Raw genomic sequence first — 17,022 nt, forward strand, 5'->3', positions numbered from 1 at the left:
GGGTCCAAAATAAATGAACCTGAACCTTCAGCTTCCTCCTCTCCTGTTTTGTTTTTTTTTGTCTTTTTTTTACTTCGTCTTTTTCTTTTCCGGTATCGCTGATCTCCAACCGAACTGTCTCTTCTCCCTTCTGTCCATCTTTGGACCTAAAACATTGAGGCGAGTCATTTTTCCGTACGTCGTATGTCCCTCTATCCCCCGTATGTCCCGGGGACAGAGGCAGGACGTACCAGCAGCAGCGGGCGAGTAGATCAATTGTTTACCAGGTTGGTGGGGGGGGGGGGGGGTTGGTTGTTGTTAAATGGGAGAGCCAAAGGGGCCGCCGTTGTTCAGAAACGTGTGATTACTCTATTGATTTGGTTCCAAGTCAGGAAGAGATGGGAAAGGGAGTTTGTAATAAGCAGAGATGATGTTGAAACTCTTGATATCGATTTCCATAAAAATTAGATTTTTGATTTTTTTTTTTTTTTTTTTCTTGAGGAGGACGGTAGTAAGAGATGGCGTTCGATTTACAAGTCGATCTTTGGGTAGAGACCGTGGACTAAAGTGGACGTAGCTTACGGCTCTGAAAAAAATGAGGCCGACGCGGAAGTACCTTGAGCTGCAATACCACCGGGTGCCACTAGAGGTCGGCTCCAAAAAAAAAAAAAAAAAAAGCCTCCATAGACTCCCATTCAACTTCTCATAAAATTCTCAGTCAATAAAACATCACCAGTTATCTGGGTGTTGTTAGCTGAGGCAAATCAGATTATTTAAGACCAAAATAAACGGTTTCAGGAACGTATCACATTGGTTTGCTGTTATGTGAACGTTTATACAGTTAAAAAAAAAAAAGCCCATTTAATTCGTGACCAACTGAACTCACACATACACACAGTAATCTTTGTTGTGTATCTGTGTACCTTATAGAGAAAGGAGATGATTTATGTGACTGCATAAATCATATTGTGTGTGTGTGTGTGTGTGTGTGCGTGTGTGTGTGTGTGTGTGTGTAACGTGTTGGTTAATGGGTCTCGGTTTCTTAGTGCTGCCGACTGAATCCCAATCACGTGTTGGGAAAGTCTCATGAGATTGCAGGTTCAATTCCTCATTCCAGTCTTTCATCTACTGCAGCGCTCATTTTGTGTGTGTGTGTGTGTGTGTGTGTGTGTGTGTGTGTGTGTGTGTGTGTGTGTGTGTGTGTGTGTGTGTGTGTGTGTGTGTGTCATACAAAAAGCGTGTAAATAATGATTTTGTGACTGTGTGTGTTTCTAAGGGCCGGGAAACAGTAGGAACAGAGTGGTCTGAGAGCAGATGATGATGCACTAAATGTCTTTCAGCGATAAAATAAGTGGATGAGCAATAATTTCCTAAAATTAAACGAGGATAAAAACCAAAAAAATCTAAAAGTGAAATGTTGGAAAATAAACTCTCCAGCACTGGATCCTTTCCAGAGTTTTTGTTTGCGTCAAAATTGTGGAAAATGAAGAAAATGATATTTTTTCAAGCACTACCTGATAAAGGAACAATAATGTAATCACGTCCTGTGATAATAATCATGCTGCACATCACAGAAATATTTTAGTTCTAATCTTTTGTATTCATTTATTTAACCTAAAGCACCAATGGGGCTAAAAGTTACCCCAAAAATAAAATTGTAAAAGTGACGTAGCTAGCTTTGCTTGAATTGGGCGCTAATTATTGCACAAGATCTTAAGTCAGAAACACATAAATAAGCATATACATATTTAAGCGACATGTATCTGTTCTGATTACCATTACTGAAATCTCTTGAAGGCTATAATGTGAATGATATTGATGCTTAAAATTGTGTATTTCTAAAAAAAAAAAAAACGGGTAGTTCAATCAGGAAACTTTTCTACTTTGATGTCAACATGCAGGAGAATTATTATTTTTTTTAAATCTTTTTATCTCCCTCTGAGGTCCTTTAATCTTCAAAGAGAGTAAAAAATAAATATAAAATTAATAAAAATGAAACAAGCAGCGCACAAATATGACACCTCCGATGTAGCAGCTTGTCACGGCCCCCCACACATTGGATGTATGACATCACCGGGACCGACATGTCACGTCTACGAGGTTTTTGGCTGTTTGTGTGCGAAGGAGATATTTAAAGAGACCAAAAATTAAAAAAAAAAAAAGAGCGTCTGTGTCCTCTTTTCAGAGAGGAAGGCACAGATGGAGCCGAGAAAGAGACCAGAGCGTTTGTTTACATGGGAGGAAAAAATACCAGCAGACTTTAAAAAGAGCCACGAATTCAACCGGGAGAGACGAGTGGGCAGCAGCGAGCACGACGGTGATGAAATGAGTCGATTGCGGTTTGATTGCCAAACACGCTAAGCACTTTATCGTCATGTTAGTTGTTTTTTTTTTTGTTTTACAGATATTCCGTCACAAATCGTCACACCCGTGGACTAGTATATAAAAATTAGGCCGATGCGGAAGCGCCTTAAAGCTGCGATACCACCGAGCGCCACCAGAGGTCAGCTCCACACACAAAAAAAAAAAGCCTCCATAGACTCCCATTCAACTTCTCTGGAAAAGTTCAAAGTCAATACAAATTTTGTGTTGTGTGCTAAAGTCGCTCCTTCTTATTCGTTTTTCTGGCGGTCCATCTAAAAATAATCCGTAAAGTTGAAGATAAGCTTCAAAAAGTTGTGTTATTTTTTTGTTTTTTGTTTGGGGGGAGGGTTGTCTGTTTGATTGACAGGCTTCATAACGGCCGTTCGAACAAACCGACGGGCTGACGAATCTTCATGGTTAGGTTTAAGGAACATATATTGTGGTTTGGGTTAAAGCGTTACGCGGTCAGCCACCAAAACCAGCTTGGCTAGGGTTTGGAAAAGATCGTAGCTCTCTTAACGTACATCACATAAGCTACTTGGCGTACGTTAGGCAAGTTAAATACGCTCTAAGTAAGTTATGTCACTTCAGAAATCCACAACTGACTTTTTGGTTTTGGGTAAATCTCCTTGTTGTTCCATCCAACGTACGCCGAACGGGCATCTTGAAGGGTGATTTTAGTCCAGTCGAGGGGGATCGTTCGGATTCATCCTCTACGGACTTTTACTCATTCGAGTCGTGTCCACGTGGAGTCGCCGGGGATGTTCAGATGAAAAGGAGTGACGGCGTGTCGGTCACTCCGGTGCTTTGGCAGATTTACAGTCATTGTCTACTGCTCTAATTCTGCAGCTGGCAAAGGATACAAACAGATTTACACCCCTGAACGCAAGCGAATACACACACACACACACACACACACACACACACACATACACACACACACACACACACACACACAGCGAGTCACTCGGGTTTCTTTTGTACAAAGATGCACAAAAAAAAAAAAATGTTTACGAAGAAAACTGGCAACCACGATGCACAAAAAAAAATAAAACAGTTTAAAATCTGATCCACTCACATGTGACTTCCACTGATTAACATATCCCAGGTGTGTGTGTGTGTGTGTGTGTGTTTGTGTGTGTGTGTGTGTGTGTGTGTGTGTCCTCTTGTTCTGTTAATGAGTGTGTGTCCTGTACTGCAGGTACAAGAGGGACAGCAGGTCCTGTAGGGGGCAGAGGGAACATACCACCCCGTCAAGGACACAGATGCTGCCCAACTGTTCGGTGTATATACTCGATCACACACACACACACACACACACACACACACACACACACACACACACACTATATGTTCCATATGTATCTGTTTATTTTCCTTTCATTTCTCTGCTCAACAGATGTATTGATCTATTAGTGCTAAACTAGAGCTTTTAGTACATTTGACCACTAATTAGTATTTTACCCTTAATATTGTATTATAGAAGTTCCTCAAGTATTTGTGGGTTCCCTCAATCAGGATCTTTTTTGTAACCCAAGTTTCATAACTCCTAATTATACAACAAGTATTTCCGACCCCAGAGATCTGATTGGTCAGCTGTACATTTTGGAGCAAATCACCATGACATCACACCCTGCTCATCGCTAGAAAATATCACTCCGCCTCCTCGATGGGAATATAGAATTTCATATAATTTGCACTATAATGTTGTTTTTATGTGTTATTGGTCTTTTAAATGTGACCCGTTTGGTGAAATCGGGTCTTTTTGGGTCCTTTTTTTAGTCGCTCTGAGCACCCGTACTGTAACGCCACGGATAGTCACGCATTTAAAATGCTAGCGCCGGCCAGCTTCGTTTTAACACACGACATGGTGCTAAAATCTTCAAGAAACACGAGACCATTAATATGTTTTTTTTCAGCGGATATCTTAGTTCCAACCAGACTGAGCTAGCTGAGCAGTTTAGTGTTTCTGTGCGCTGTAATTATTCAGTTTGAGAAACCATCTCTAGAAAGGCAAATAAAACGGACTCGATCTCGTCTCCGTTGCTAGGGTCGTTGCTAAGGGTCGGCCTACTTCCTGGAGTCGTAAACACTGCGTACGTTACATAAGAGTCCACTCACGCGACTGATTGCTTTCCAGTTCTTAGTCATATACACCGTGCGTTGCCGTGGAAACGGAGATCGCACTAACAAAAAAAGTTGTATATTTTTGAGAGCGAATTGCTCCACAACGTGTTGATTACGTATTTTATTTAGTCGGTAACTTTGTTGTACGATGGCAATATTACACTCGAGGGTGATGATTTAACGTCGCTATCGGCAACGACAGTGATGCGGTAATGTTGCTTAAATAAATCTGAACCTCGTCGTGACTCATCCAGTGAAAAAAAGTCACCAAAAATATGATTTTACTCCGACGAAGATGGGATTTTTTTTTTTCCAGTGGATTCAACCCGTCAACAACCGTCTGAAACGTCCGGACTCCCACGACACGAGCAGACGTCACGCAATAAAAGCGCGTCATTCCTTTCAAAATTACAGCCGATCGTTCGTTTTTTTTTTTTTTTGTTTTTTTTTAATTCGACTCAATTCTTGTATCATCGTTACTTTATTAACGATTGATCGTCGACACGGATTGAAGAGCATGAAGTGTTCGACCCGACGAAAGCGCGCGACGGACGGGTGGAGTGAATAAATAAGGAATAATAACACAGTGGAAGTGTAGAGAACAGTGTGTGTGTGTGTGTGTGTGTGTGTGTGTGTGTGTGTGTGTGTGTGTGTGTGTGTGTGTAAAACAGCATTACTGTGATCTAGAGTCTCGAACACAACATAAATCTGCAGCACTGGCTTTAATATATTTTCCCTCCACACACACACACTCTCACACTCTCACACACACTCTCTCACACACACACACACACACACACACACACACACACACACACACACACTCTCACACACACTCTCTCACACACACTCTCTCACACACACACACACACACACACACAGAGGGAGTGCAGAATGAATGTGTGTGAAGCGTGGAAGTGAGCAGGTTGGGCAGCAGACGACTGATGATCCCGGCGAGCTCACATGGAGGCTCAGATCTGTGTTGACTTGTGCCGTTGTGAAGACTCAGGTACCGAGAACGAGGACGAGGAGGACGAGGAGGACGAGGACGAGGACGAGGAGGCCGTTCTGCGTGTTTTCGCTCTATTTTCCGGCGACGGTTCCTTTAATTTCCCAAATGGGTCACATTTAATAGACCTATAGCAAGTAAACACAATTATATCGCACGTTATTCGGGAATTTCAATTATATATTTCCACCAACATGGCGGAAATATTTGTCTCTGTGTCATCGCCGCGGTTACGCTTTGTTCTTTCAATGCGGGTTTCCAGAGATCCGATTCCTGAAGATGAGACTGGACATGGTGTCCGAACTCGGCTCGGAAAACGGCCCGTGGATTGGAAGTCCTTTAAAACTTATTTCTCAGTTTTGAACGGGCAATTTTTTGGGGGGTTGCTTTTCAGACCTGATAGCTGACGTGGACTCTTATTCAATTATTATTATTATTATTATTATTATGATTAAATGTCAACACCGTGGACTCGGTCTTGGGTTAAAAAAAAAACACTTGAGACGTATCTGGAATTTTTTTTCTGTCATTTAACAATGTCCGTTACTCGAGTTGATGAACTTCCACTCGTTACGTGAACTGTTTAAAAACGCACAATAAAAGCCGTAAACTGTCAACGGACAAACATCGACCTCAAGCCGCTGCAAAACCAAAAGTTACAAAACTGTAACAGGAAGTACTAGAAATAATTAAACACATTTTATCACCAGAAGAAATGTTCTTAAAAGTAAAAAAAAAAAAAAAAACCTCTTCTGTACTGAAATAATTCTTCTGAAAATGTGAATTACACTAAATTAAAGAATTAAGAAGAATTAAGTTTTTTTTAGGTGGCATTAAAACCATGAAAAAAAAATTGTTGTTTTTTTATGACAGCAGATGCAGTAAACAGCTTTGTCAGAACAACAACAACAAACAAACAAACGATTACGGTATTGACAACTCACCGATAAAGCGTCATAATCCAGCGACGATCCATAAAAAGTCAGAAAAGCAATTCAGTAAAAAAAATGGCGCTGCGTCCGCTTTTTTTTTCTTTTTTCTCATAGCGCATGGCTGCCGGTTTGATTGACACCTCACTGAGCCAATAGGAGCCCCCATATACTGTCTTTACCCCGCCTCAGCCGATAATACCCAACCGGAATCGCCGCCGAACGAAGCTTCCCGCCTTAATTCTGTTGTTTACTGATCCAGCCAGTAGGAAGTCACGCTGCTGATGATTGACGCTTTCTACGGCCAATGGGATTCAGAGCACGAGGATTTGCGGCTCCAGTGGGAGGGTTAATACAGGAAACAAAGAGTATGAGGCGTAAAGATAACTCCCTGCCAGTCAGTCCTCATGCATTATGCTAACAGGCAGATAAGGGTTTGTTTTACTAGTTTTTAAGAGTTTTATCATGATAACAGTACCTGATGGATATTTTATAAACATTATAATGCTTATCTTGTAAATAATATTTGTTTTATACCACTTTTATGTCTTTAAATGGCTTTTTTTTTTTTTTTTTTTTTTTTTTTTTTTTTTGGGGGGAGGAGGGGGGCGCCTGGATATAACCATACAAAATTGTGTAAAATATTTATATTCTGTGGCATTTTCTTTTAAATTGGAATCTGGACTAGGTCAGATTTCATACTGTGCTTCCATTGTGTCCCAGCTACAGTCGTCTGCAGGCATTTTATATGCCAAATGAAATAAAGTGGACATTAAAAACCTCTTATTTTATTAAATTGGTTCAGGTTTGGCAAAGAAAGCCTGGGATTTAGGCGTTTGATACCTGTGATGGGGAAATTTGTGGTGAGTGACGACAGAGTTGTTTCATTGAGGTTTTCTCAAAAGTACACACATGTGTGTGTTTCCCAGACTCCCCCAAAACCTCAAGTATTTGGCGCTTCTGTCTGAAGTGCCAGCAGTCAATTCCTTTCAGGACATTTCAGCCTAGTTTGGAGAGAAAGTGGGGCGCGGCCTCAGACCGACAGCTTTTATAGAAACTAGAAACTAGAGCTCAGACTCACAATTATCTCCTCCTCCTCTTCCTCTCTCTTTCCATTGCTGTCTCTTCAGCTGGTCAATCAATTGCAACTAGGACCATTTTTGAGTTAGATTCTTTTTGACATCCTGATCTGACCTCTTGAGTGTGTTCACAATCGACAATCGAATTTACTCAAATTTGGACCCAGGGGACGAACTGATTAGAATTTGCCAAAGGTTAAAGGTCATTGTGATCTTACATCCGTCCCATCTGTTGGTCCCATTCTGATCGAACCAATTTCATAAGACTAGTTGAATGCAAGACTATGGACACGGAGGCTTTTTGGAGCCGACCTCTAGTGGCACTCGATGGTATTGTGGCTTTAGGCACTTCTGCATCGGCCTCGTTTTTCAGGGCAGGATGCCACGAACATTTTTATATACAGTCTGTGGATTGAACGCAATATATCTCCGGTACACCTTCAAAGAATTTCTCCAAATTTGGCACAAACGTTCACTTGGACTTAAGAATGAACTGCCGAGATTTTGGATGTCAAAGGTGACTATAACCTCACAAAACGTAAGAATTTATACACTAATTGTGACACAATTTCGCACAAATGTGGTGGAGGATAAAATGGTGAGGTTTTTGCGAAGTAATTCACCAAAAAATGTGTACCTTATGGTGGCAGTAGACTTGGTCACTTGAACAACATTGAAGGGGAATAAATCAATTTTTTTTTTTCTTTTGCAGGATTCTTTGTTGATCGATAAAATCGATTTTACTAACATGCATGAATAGCCGGTCCTTTTACTTTTAGTCCATTTCTCTCTTTTAGTTGCTGCTCATGATTGGGATCATCATTCCTTTTTCTTGGAAAGCATTAGGCTGTGTGGTCAGATCAGCACACAACAACACACACACAAACACACACAGTCTTCAGATGATTGTCACACTGCTCCATCTGCTCCTCCTCTCCAGGACCTCATTGTGTTTTCTGCTGAGTCAACAGGATGCCAACTCTGTATTCGGTCGTCGCAGATTTCCCAGAAGGCCATGCCATCCTGAGATTAAAGAAGCTCTCCCATGGGGCCCGGCTTTCTCGGAGCAGAAGTGTTGACACAACCGGGAGCGATTATTATTCCTTTTTTTTTTTGCGATATTATTCACTCAGAGATGCTGAGGAGATTTCCTGGAAACATCAGGAAGTAGATACGAATTTTTAAACCAGAATTGCCACCTTGTGGTTTTTACGCCTCGATCCGCCAACCGGTAAAAGTGAAGTTTACCCTCATGGCTGCAAAGAAACAGGAGTTTAAAAATGAAAGATAACATCTTTACACATTAGCCTCTTTTAGCACACCACCATCAGAATGTCAGATTGAAGCACCGACCGCCGGGCATTGTGGGTAATGTAGGCGCCAGACTTTGACAAGGAATAAAAAAAAGTGTGGAAGAAAAAAGTTGATATCCCTGCTTCTGCCGTGTTCTTTTTATTTATTTTTCTAAGCTTTCATATGAGTCCAACAAAGGAGGACATAGATGAGTTTTGACGCTTAAAAGTGACATTTCTCGCAGACAAGAAAATGAAAGAAAATTTACATTTCCAATAAACACTTTGCTTTGATGTAACTTACAGGAGGACTTTTGACAGCCAAGCATAATTTTTTTTTCCCCCCTCATAACAAGATCACTCCAACTTGTATTTATTACATTATTCAACATGTCTTTTTCTGTTTCAGAAGTATTGTCTGTTTATACTGTTATTCAAATCTCACACACATATTCAACGTAAGCTAAATCCATCTATGTAATCCTGTTAGACATTCTTTATTTGGCGGGTTTTTTTCCGTTTAATCCTTTAATTATCTTTGTTGTTGTTGTTGGGTTTTTTTTTTACCTCCGTCATTGTTTCAGAGATTTATGTGAAGTGGCTGCCGTTACACTGCAATTTCCCTTCGGATTAATTAAAGTCGATCTGTCTTTCTATTTTTGTCGCCCTCATCGGCCGGAGAGAGAAAAAAAGGTTTGCTGCCCGCGGATCCTCGCCTACTCGTATCATGTCATTACATCCATGTTATTAAAATACCACACATGATACACTCACACACACACACACACACACACACCACCCTCCTCCTGTGGGTGCTGCAATATCCCTTCCTGTTTCTGTATATACAGCCAACCCCCCAAAAATAAACAGGAACCTGCTGCTTGTTTGACTCATTCGCCAGGAAATAAAAAATTCTTCGTGATGCCAGAAAAAGAGAAACACTTTTTTTTTTTTTTTTTTTTTTTTTTTTCCCTTTTTGCATGTTTGTTTACATACAATAAACCGACAGCCTGTACGCTTTCACGTATGTCAGGAAAATGGTGCGTTCGCACCACGTAAAAAAAATGCTCTTGTAAACATACAAACACTCCCAACAAATAAATATCCAGCGACATCAGGCAGGTGAGCGCAAACAAAGCTTTCTCATTGACAGCGGGGTCGTGCGGGTGTTGGAAGAAGAAATGTTTTGTTTTTTAGACAGCCATCGTGTACGCGCACCAGTACACACTTTCACACCTTAAGCCATCAAAGAAGAAACGAGCATCCCAAAACACAACGGGAATAGCACTAATCCCCAGTTCTCCATGCTCTATAAATAACTGTTCTGTTCTTGTTAATCTGAGGAAGCAAAGCGGGAGCCATGAAAAACAGAAGAGAAGGCTGCTCGAAGGCTCCCGATCACTTCCTGCATTCCTTCAAACGGTTTACATCACCACAACGATATCCTGCTTAGGATCTGTTTTTAGTTTGGTTTTTTTGAAAAAAAACAAAAAAAACTGTTGTGTGTTTGCGCATGTGAACATCAGATCAGAAAGAATCTGGAAAATGTGGCATTAAAAACCGCTGACCAAACGGCAACCGGCATTGACGACACCCGTTGGCCTCGAGTGCGGAATTTGGCTAGCGCCATCTCAGTGACCGTATTTGGATGAGCTGGGGGGGGGGGGGGGGGCCTAGCGGTGGATCTGACTCAATCTGATTGGAAACCCAACGATACTACATCCCGCCCACCGATAACTGTTACCTGACTGGCCTATCAATTAAACAGGCACCCCCCCACCCAAAAAAACCCAAAAAAAACACAGCTTTTGGAATTAATGATGGGATTATTTGCAGGTGGGCTGCCAGAAAACAAATAAGGTAGCAAAACGAGTTAACTTATGGAAAAAAAAAAAAAAAGTACTTTGAGTTTAATGAGAGAAGTTAAATGGGAGTCTATGGAGGTTTTCTGGAGACAATCTCTAGTGGCACTCGGTGGTATCACAGCTTCCCAGTCGGCCTCATTTACACTTAGAATTTTCAAATGTAAAAAAATTCTCCTTCCCCTCATCATCAGGCCAGAGACAGAATTTTAAAATGTTTAAAACTGTACTTTTGCCTGATCAGAACTGTAAATTTGTAAACGCTACCAAATTTGATGCAACAAAAATGAAGCTGCATCCATTTGAATCATAGTAAAGTAGAACCAGGTTCTTCACGGTGGCTCGCTGTCAGTACAAAGACCTCCAGGGTGGAAAGAGTTGACTGCGACGCACAAATTCTCCCCAGTGACCCGTAGCAAACTGTCATATTAGTGCCGACCTAACCTTTGAGAGAACGGAGAGCCAAGACAGTGCAGACTATAACATGCTGTTATCATGTAGCGTCATTCAGATCATAATTAAGTGCAATCCAGTGGGACCAAACCATTCAGCTAGCGTTTAAAGTGAAAATTCAAGCTGAAGATATGACGAATTTCTGGGGGGGGAAAAATATCCCTCCTACCTCGTAAAAAAAGCAACAAATACTTGTTTTTGTTTTTGTACCACTGGCTTTTGCTGACCTCTATTCAAAGTGTGTTTAATGAACGAATAACGGTTTCGTTCTTGGCGTCTTCCCGTCTGTTTTATTTCTCTCCGCCCCCCCATCTTGTTCCAGTTGGTTGTTGTTGTTGTTTTTTTTAAAAAGCCATCATCTTCAGACCAAATAACCGTGATGGGAAACGGGTGACCATCGATTTTCAGCACCATCGTTCTTCTGCTCGGCGCCCCCACAGCAAGTCCTGAGTTATAGGACTTCATAACATATCGATTACGACTCTGTCAGATTGATCGAGGACCGGAGAGACCGGACTCCTGCATCGGTGGAAGGAAGCTCTCCGTCACTTCTCTGGCCGACGGCCACATCGGAGGCAGCGTGCAGAGAAAAAAACCTCAAGAGGGTCATGTGCTATTTTCTTAATGTAGGCTCTTTAAACACTCGTAGGGCCGTTGGTACAAATGGATTTTGACCTGCAAGGTAAACTCGAAGCGTTATTTGAAATTTGTCAGACCAAATTATTTCAAGTACATCAACATAAAGTACTTTTTTTTGTTTTATACATAAAAAAAAATATTAAAAAAAATCACCCATTCATCTGTTTGTTAATCGTGAACCAGAAGGAATAAAATGTTGGAACAGGTTTTTGGATCCAGTGTTTAAAATGGACATCAGATGTTCCAACACCTTCACCATAGTTGTTGTTTTTTAACGATGGATTAGCATTAGCATTAGCGCTGTGATATGTAGGGGTTAATGTTTCAGGGAGCAGTTTGGACCCAAAAACATGCACGCGGTCTAAAATGTATTTTTTTTAAAACCACATAACCCAACAACAATAAGCGAGCCAAGAACTTGGTGCTGATCTGACACGGCTAAGAGGTTAAAAAAAAGAAAGTAACAAAGAAAAACCAAACTAACAGATGCAGAATCTAAATCAACTCACAAAAGGAACTTTCAAATTAAAGCAGGACACAAACTGAAGTGCAAAACTGACACCAATGAGTCCAGTGTCGGCTAAAAGAAGGCGAGAAGATCATAGTTCAACACTCGTTAGGAGAGAATACATATCGCCAGTTTGACTCTCTGGTTGTTTACGTTGTGTAGCGTGCTGTCTATGTTTCTCTAAAACCACGCTGCTTCCTCATTCATCGTAACTGTCTTTGTGTTCAGTGACTGAAGTGGTTCTGCGGCTTATGATTGAAATACTTCTCTGACCTGATGAAAAAAGAAAACCAAGCGGTAGCTGTCCTTATTTCATGTCTCCAAGGTTACCTGAAGAGGAAGTCTGGTGACACACACACAACACAACACAAGTGTGCGCAAACACGTTGTTGACATGTGCTGTTTGCTGTTTGTGCCCTGTAAACATCAGAAACACAGAACCTGAGTCGTTGCGGGACGAGATATCTGCCGTTTGAGTAAATTCAGTGTGCGGGTCAGAGGTGTAAATCTTTTGGAGAGAAAAAAGACGTGTCAACCCCTGAATAATTTCCCATTGATTTGTTTTGTCTCCCTGAGTCGACTCTCGAGCGTCTACTACAGTGTGACCTCAACCCTCCGCTAGGAAAATACATAGATTTATGCCTGATGCAGAGGGGTTAATGGAGCTGCTGTTATAAATATACCCACAAAGTAGGTTTGGATTTCTAGTTCAGTGTCTAATTCAACCTGTTGGGAGTAACGCTACACAAATCTGTCAAATGCAATCAGGTTTTAAAAGTATATTCATCACAGAAACTGAGTTAAAACTGTTTCTGTCACTTTGTAATACACTGCCGTAAATAGACATGTATACAGCTAAATAATGGTCCAATACATAGATGCCAAGTATCGATATTGTTTTTTAAATAATAATACAATTAAATACATTTGTCAGGTGCATGACTGACTCCACCACAGGCCTGTCAATCAAACAGACCTCCCCCCGCCCCCCTCTTATTAGCTTGGTTTATTTATCATCAACGACCAGATTATTTTCAGAAGGACCGCCATTACACTAATCTGGAGGAGTAAATTTTGCGAATGACACGCAGAAAATTTCTGGTAAAATGTTATTGACTGAGAATTTCATGAGAAGTTGATTGGGAGGTTTCTGGGGGCTTGTCCATGATCAGCCCAGTTGTTTTTCAATTTGACGTCAATGATGTGTGTTTCTCTTAAAAACAAAAGCCTCTTGTACGCCTCCTTATCATGTGTTTTTTATTTAATTATGCTTCTAATGTAAAGTCATACATAAAACGCAAACACAAATAACCATTTGTATTGTACCTGAGATTCTTTGCTATGTATGTTTATTGCCTGCATTACAGTGTTTTTATAAGATTCTTGTCCTTCTTGTTCAAAAACTACAATCGTTAAGCTGAATATTAACATCTAAAGATTTATTGATGTATTTATTATTTTTTGTGGAGAAAAGTTTTATTTGAGTTTGCATACAAGATTATAGAATTTACAACAACAGAACAAGATCTCAATAACAAAAACAAAAACTGCGATAGACTTGAGGCTTGAGGTTGGCCCCACCACAAGTTTCCCAAAAGTTTAAATGAAAGTTACGCTCTTGCTTGAAGTTATGAGTCATCCGAAAACTCTCGCTGACAAAATGGAAACATCTAGAAATGAGCGGGAGGCGCTTCGTTTCCAAATAGACTTCTGATGAATGAATTTCAGTCCAACCATCTTTTCCTAAATGAATGTAGAACATGTTGAGATTAAACACCTCCTGCGGAAGATGACGACGATCTAAATTTAATACACTTCTGGGTCACAGGGAACTGGTTGAGCTGTCAGAGAAACAACAACTAGATCATCTACAGGTTTTTGACAAAAAGGGCAAAATCTAAAGCCACAGCTTATTTTATTTTTTTTATATTTTCATGCTGAATGCAAAGTTGTGCTGTGAAAAAAAGTGAAATGCCATGAAGTTTAACGCATATACAGAGACACGGACGATCAATACATGGCAGCACTGGCAGGTGTATCCTTATACATTATTACAATAATGCAGTAAAGGTAAAAGAATATTATCTATGTAGACCTGCACGATTAATCAATTAACAAAGTTCCACTAAAAACACTTTACTTTCTCACAGAAAATGCAGAGAAAAATTCTTGTGAATGTTGTGGAACTTTATGACAAAACATTAAATTTGATTGTTTTTATGTTCAGTATCAGATTCAAGAAGCTGTTGAAGCTAAAATAAAAGCATTACCTCTCTTTTGACCAAAGTTGAAGTGCCGTTCCTTTTGTCAGCCACCATCATATATTGTTGTATGCTTCCTTCTGTATCAGATAAATTAGTCCAACAAACATTTATACTGATTAATAACTGAGAGAGAATCATAATCTCAATTTATTTTTTAAATTTTAATGTTTTTGTTTTTGTTATTTCATTTCATTTTTACACTTCTAACTGTTTCACATTATGGGTCTCATAGTTACTTTTGTAGTATTAAAATGTGTAAATGTGTCAACAGAAGAAAAGAGGATATTTGACAACATACATGTTTTTTCTTTTCTTTTTCTTTGACTATATTCTCCACATTGTTTGCCCTTCATAAAAGGACACATTTGACCACTCACATACACTAAATATAGAAAAATATTGTAAAATATAACTAAAAAATATAGAGAATATAATTTTTTTTTTAAAGATTGTCTGTATATTCTAAAATTTGTAGTTTGAGAAGTCAGGCTGAGCCACAATAAAACTACCGACAGTCTTTGCTGCCATCTAGTGGCGGCTTCGGTGCGATACAGCACAGAGAGGCAGCAGCGTTTTGGTTCAGTGATGAGGCTTGAAAAAAATCAGTAACCAAACAAACAAACAAACAAACCTTTATGTTAAAGACCTCTCTGTGGATTAAGACTTTAACAGGCACAAATCTGTACAAGCTATAATTAGTAATAAAGTAAGATATGATTAAAAAAAAGGAGCAGAAAAAAGAAAAATGTAAAATGTTACATGCCTTATTTCAAAATAAAATATAAGATCAGTAAATAAATTTAAAAAAAAAATATATATATATATATGTATATATATTGCCCCAAATATTCCAGTTATGTTGATCGTTTTAATTAAGAATTTACAACTTTACTTTGAGAAATGCCACTTATATGTGTTAACGATGACGAGGTACTACTTCACGCTGATGAAGGTCAGTGATGGCTGAATAATTATGAAGTCCAAATGTTAAAGAAAAATGTGAGATCGGGCAGCAACTGAAATGAAGACAAAGCTCAGACCAAATATAAGCAGTGTGTTCGATTGGCTGGAAAGGTTATTGATGTGACTATTGATCGTCTAACGGGTGCGTGTTGCTCCTGTTGCTGCTGCTTTTTAAGTGGACTCTCGTTATAGGGACATTATGGAGGGAATTGTTCTGTTATGCAGCCAAGAAAGTGGAAATAAGTTTTAAACTCTCGTTGTTGTTTTTTGTTAATGTGTTGTTTTGTGTCTCTTTAACTTGTTCCTTAAATCAATCCGTGCTCAAACAAACACATTTGGATCCTTTCTCGAGAAACTAGCATTAACGTTAGCTTCCCCCTCTCCTCGATTGGATAACCATTAGCTTCCTCCTCTCCTTGGTTAGATAACCATTAGCTTCCTCCTCTCCTTGGTTAGATAGCCATTAGCTTCCTCCTCTCATCGGTAAACATTAGCTTCCCCCTCTCCTCGATTGGATAACCATTAGCTTCCTCCTCTCCTTGGTTAGATAACCATTAGCTTCCTCCTCCCCTTGGTTAGATAGCCATTAGCTCCCTCCTGACCTCGGTTGGTTAAACGTTAACTTCCTCATCTCCTCGGTTGGATAAACGTTAGCTCCCTCCTCTCCTCGGCTGGATAACCTGAGATCCACTGATGATTCATGTACTATGATTTCTACCTTTTTATTTTACTGTCTAAATGCTGCACCTCTCAGTTTGAAATCAACATTGCGCCCATAACATGTAAACTATTATTCTGTTTTCTTAAAATAAAAACTAGAAAGCTTTATATTGAATAGATGCTAAAAAAAAAAAAAATACAGTTATATGTGTTGATGCTGCAGTGATTATGCAAAATACTGGTGATTCACAAATGTCTGAAATATCAGTTTACTGCTGACTAATGGTGCATGCGTCTCAAACACAGGACGACCGTTTAAGAAATCTGCAAACTGCTCATGCTGACAGGGTAGTTAGGCTCAGCTTTTTTTTAATATATATATTTATGTATATATAGGAAAAGTGTTTTAACTACTTAATAAATAACAGCCGTGCCAAAACAAAATGTAATGGTTACTGAAAATTAAAGACTGGGGTAAAATCCAAATGGGGTGCGTTGGACCACATGTAAGAATATATTCAGAAAATGTTGATGGTAGACTTTTCATTTGGACAGATGTGGTCTCCTGGGCCGGTAGATCGCGGCTACAGATTAAACCATAATATAGGGAGTGGTAAATTAGTGAATGAAGAATATTATGTCAGACACTGCGTCCATCTTGTCATTTCTGTTTTTGCTGTCATTTTAATATTTGTATATATCACTTGTGGAAAAGTGTGTAGAAAGTTTATTGTAAAAGTAAAAAAAAAAAATAAAAAAAAAAAGCACCGTGTGCTTCACGGTTTGCGGTTGGTTGTGAAGGTGGTGTGGTGGGAGAAACAGACCTGCTCGTTATCACGTATAAACGCTTGTGAAGAAAAAAAAAAAAAATATATATATATATATATATTTTTT

This window comes from Embiotoca jacksoni, unplaced genomic scaffold (assembly GCF_022577435.1).
Source record: "Embiotoca jacksoni isolate LCO1_2020_lvr unplaced genomic scaffold, fEmbJac1.0.p SCAF_46, whole genome shotgun sequence".
NCBI classification, from domain to species: Eukaryota; Metazoa; Chordata; class Actinopteri; family Embiotocidae; genus Embiotoca; species Embiotoca jacksoni.